The sequence below is a fragment of the Lithobates pipiens genome, unplaced genomic scaffold (genome assembly GCF_037356315.1).
Source record: "Lithobates pipiens isolate NorthernLeopardFrog02 unplaced genomic scaffold, aLitPip1_a1.2 Scaffold_18, whole genome shotgun sequence".
Classification (NCBI taxonomy): domain Eukaryota; kingdom Metazoa; phylum Chordata; class Amphibia; order Anura; family Ranidae; genus Lithobates; species Lithobates pipiens.
In genome coordinates, this window is record NW_027507758.1 from 308,918,669 (window position 1) to 308,923,077 (window position 4,409).

The 4,409-nt window shown below is 53.5% G+C and overlaps 1 long non-coding RNA gene across 1 annotated transcript; it reads right to left on the reverse strand.

The window, feature by feature from the left end:
* Positions 1–1,584: 1,584 nt before the first annotated feature.
* On the reverse strand, positions 1,585–3,727 carry LOC143987988 (uncharacterized). The gene is made up of 3 exons (XR_013276730.1): positions 3,630–3,727; positions 1,948–1,998; positions 1,585–1,832 (listed from the first exon to the last, which is right to left on the reverse strand). It is a non-coding gene; the product is annotated as an uncharacterized LOC143987988 (long non-coding RNA).
* Positions 3,728–4,409: the final 682 nt, after the last annotated feature.

Genomic DNA, 4,409 nt, shown 5'->3' on the forward strand with positions numbered 1-4,409 from the left:
TGCAATTAAATGTACAGAATAAAAAACAATATTTGTAAAAAGCCTTTTTATAATTACAGAAGAGGGGAAGGCGGCGAGAGAGAAAGGCGCGAGAGAGAGAAAGGCGCGAGAGAGAGAAAGGCGCGAGAGAGAGAAAGGCGCGAGAGAGAGAGAGAGAAAGGCGCAAGAGAGAGAGAGAAAGGCGCAAGAGAGAGAGAGAAAGGCGCAAGAGAGAGAGAGAAAGGCGCGAGAGAGAGAGAGAGAGAGAAAGGCGCGAGAGAGAGAGAGAGAGAGAGAGAAAGGCGAGAGAGAGAGAGAGAGAGAGAAAGGCGCGAGAGAGGCGAGAGAGAGAGAAAGGCGCGAGAGAGGCGAGAGAGAGAGAAAGGCGCGAGAGAGGCGAGAGAGAGAGAAAGGCGCGAGAGAGAGAGAGAGAAAGGCGCGAGAGAGAGAGAGAGAAAGGCGCGAGAGAGAGAGAGAGAAAGGCGCGAGAGAGAGAGAGAGAAAGGCGCGAGAGAGAGAGAGAGAAAGGCGCGAGAGAGAGAGAGAGAAAGGCGCGAGAGAGAGAGAGAGAAAGGCGCCAGAGAGAGAGAGAGAAAGGCGCGAGAGAGAGAGAGAAAGGCGCGAGAGAGAGAGAGAGAGAAAGGCGCGAGAGAGAGAGAGAGAAAGGCGCGAGAGAGAGAGAGAGAAAGGCGCGAGAGAGAGAGAGAGAAAGGCGCGAGAGAGAGAGAGAAAGGCGCGAGAGAGAGAAAGGCGCGAGAGAGAGAAAGGCGCGAGAGAGAAAGGCGCGAGAGAGAGAGAGAGAGGCGCGAGAGAGAGGCGCGAGAGAGAGAGAGGCGAGCGAGAGAGAGAGAGAGAGAGAGAGGCGCGCGAGAGAGGCGCGCGAGAGAGAGAGAGAGAGAGAGAGAGAGAGAGAGAGAGAGGCGCGAGAGAGAGAGAGAGGCGCGAGAGAGAGAGAGAGGCGCGAGAGAGAGAGAGAGGCGCGAGAGAGAGAGAGAGAGGCGCGCGCGCGCGAGAGAGAGAGAGGCGCGAGAGAGAGAGAGAGAGAGGCGCGCGCGCGAGAGAGAGGCGCGAGAGAGAGAGAGAGGCGCGCGCGCGCGAGAGAGAGAGAGGCGCGAGAGAGAGAGAGAGAGAGAGGCGCGCGCGCGAGAGAGAGAGAGGCGCGCGAGAGAGAGGCGCGAGAGAGAGAGAGAGAGGCGCGCGAGAGAGAGAGAGAGAGAGAGAGGCGCGCGAGAGAGAGAGAGAGAGAGGCGCGCGAGAGAGAGAGAGAGAGGCGCGCGCGCGCGAGAGAGAGGCGCGCGAGAGAGAGGCGCGCGAGAGAGAGAGAGAGAGAGAGAGGGGCGCGAGAGAGAGAGGGGCGAGCGAGAGGGGCGAGCGAGAGAGGCGCGCGAGAGAGAGGCGCGAGAGAGAGAGAGGCGCGCGAGAGAGAGAGAGAGGCGCGCGAGAGAGAGAGGCGCGCGCGAGAGAGAGAGAGGCGCGCGAGAGAGAGGCGCGCGAGAGAGAGGCGCGCGCGCGAGAGAGAGAGAGAGAGAGAGAGAGGGGCGCGAGAGAGAGAGAGAGAGAGGGGCGCGAGAGAGAGAGAGAGAGAGAGAGAGAGAGAGAGAGAGAGGGGGGCGCGAGAGAGAGAGGCGCGAGAGAGAGAGGCGCGAGCGAGAGAGGCGCGAGCGAGAGAGGCGCGAGAGAGAGAGGCGCGAGAGAGAGAGGCGCGAGAGAGAGAGGCGCGAGAGACACAGAGGGGGAGACACAGAGGGGGAGACACTTTAAAAATATTATTGAGCTTAGAGTAGGGAACCTTTTCGTACTATATGTCTTAATTTTTTGGTTTCAAAAGTCACAAAATCAATTCGATCTTCAACCTAGAGATTTAAAACAATAAAACAAAAAATAAATTAGACATTTAAAAAAAAAAAAAAATAAAATAATAAATCTACACATTTGTTAATAACTTGCATTATTTTGTTCATTGCTTACCTGTAAATGGCGTAGACCAAGTAAATATGAATTTCTACAGTCCTACAGCTTCTGCAAGAAAATAAATAAATATATTTAATGACTATATTTCTTCATTCTATGATAAGGGGTAGTGGGCAAGTTGAAAAGAAGGGGGCAGGTGAGGGTGACGTGGGAATAGAGGGGTATAGAGATATAAAATCAACCTGCACAGCACACGTCCCCCCACACCTCCCATGTCCCCCAGTACAGCCCACGTCCCCCCAAACCCAATGCCCCCACAGCTCACTTTGCATGTCCCCCGCACATCTCACATGGCCCCCCCACAGCATCGCACATGTCCCATGTACCCCATCACAGCAAAGGAAATGTCCCACAACACAGCACATGTCCCCCCATCACAACACACACGTCCCTCCACCACACATGTCCCAACAAACACACACACGTGCCCCCCCCACCGCACATGTCTCCCATCACACAGCGCACGCACACACACACACACACACACACACACACACACACACACACACACACACACACACACGTCTCCCATCACATGTCCCAACAAACACACACGTGCCCCCCCCACCGCACATGTCTCCCATCACACAGCGCACACACGTCTCCCATCACATGTCCCAACAAACACACACACGTGCCCCCCCACCGCACATGTCTCCCATCACACAGCGCACACACACACACACACACACACGTCTCCCATCACATGTCCCAACAAACACACACACACACACACACACACACACACACACACACACACACACACACACACACACACACGTGCCCCCCCCACCGCACATGTCTCCCATCACACAGCGCACACACACACACACACACACCCCTCACAGCGCGCGCACACAGACACACACGTCTCCCATCACACACACACACACACACACACACACGTCTCCCATCACATGTCCCAACAAACACACACACACACACACACACACGCCCCCCCCCCACCACACGTCTCCCATCACAGCGCACGCGCAGACACACACACACACACACACACACACACACACCTCCCATCACATGTCCCAACACACACACACCTCCCATCACATGTCCCAACACACACACACCTCCCATCACATGTCCCAACACACACACACACACACCTCCCATCACATGTCCCAACACACACACACACACACACACACACCTCCCATCACATGTCCCAACACACACACCTCCCATCACATGTCCCAACACACACACACACACACACACACACACCTCCCATCACATGTCCCAACACACACACCTCCCAACACACACACACACACACACACACACACAGCCACACACACAGCCTCCCCACCCCCCACAGCACATGTCTCCCGTCTCCCCCCTCCCCCCCCAGCAGATCTCAAAAGCAATCCTCTCTCCACATAACAGATCTCCATGAAAAAAAGCAAACCCTTCTCCACATAACAGATCTCCATGAAAAAAAGCAAACCCTTCTCCACATAACAGATCTCCATGAAAAAAAGCAAACCCTTCTCCACATAACAGATCTCCATGAAAAAAAGCAAACATCTCACCTCTCATCACATGTCCCCTCCTCACCACATGGCACAGCACAGACAAAAAAAAACAAAAAAACACCTCACCAGCAAAGCAAATCAAACGTTCCCTTCCCAGCACATAGCACACAGCACACATGTACTTACGATGAGCAGTAGCTGCTTTCTTTATCCTCCAGGCGTTTGTTCTCTGCGAGGAGGAGGCTGATGATGATTCTTCTTCTGCTGCTGCTGCTGCTGCTGCTGCTGCTGCTGCTGCTGCTGCTGCTTCTTCTACTGCTGCTATATGAACACTGGCAACAAAGGCAACGTTGCCCTTATTTAAAATGGCGCCGGCCGGCGCCGCCTTGTATTGCGTCATTTCCGGTTCGGAAATCACGCGATACTACAGCCCAGCGGCCCCTAGTGCCTTCTGGGATTGATAAAAAACATCTCCCAGGAGGCATAGAGGACGGGGGAAGAAGTGTTCAGGCCGCGGCCGGAAACAGGAAGCAAGATAACTTTTAAAGATAACAATGTGAGTTTAAAAAAAAAAAAAAAAATTATATTCCAAATGTGTTTAAGGGGCCAGAGAAGAAGGGGATGCAGGGGACTTGAAAAAGAGGGTGGAGCTCCACTTTAACAATCAGATGGTATTTGTTCATATCAATAACAACTTTTGTCTGTACAACAAGAAAGCGAAAGGGTAGACTATGTTAACCATAGCAAATATAGCATAAAAAAGGTTACTCTTGGAGTTAGAATGGGTGGCTCACATGTCTTTCCTAAATATATATTGTCTGCTCATGGCTTGGCCCGTTTCGGCTTATCTACTTGGGGAGGGAGCCTCTGTAAGCAGCTCCAAGGGTGGCTCCTGAGTGCCGCTCAGAATGAGGGGTGCCTTTTAGTGCTTCCATCTTACCTCTCTCTGCGTGACACCCAGGCCTA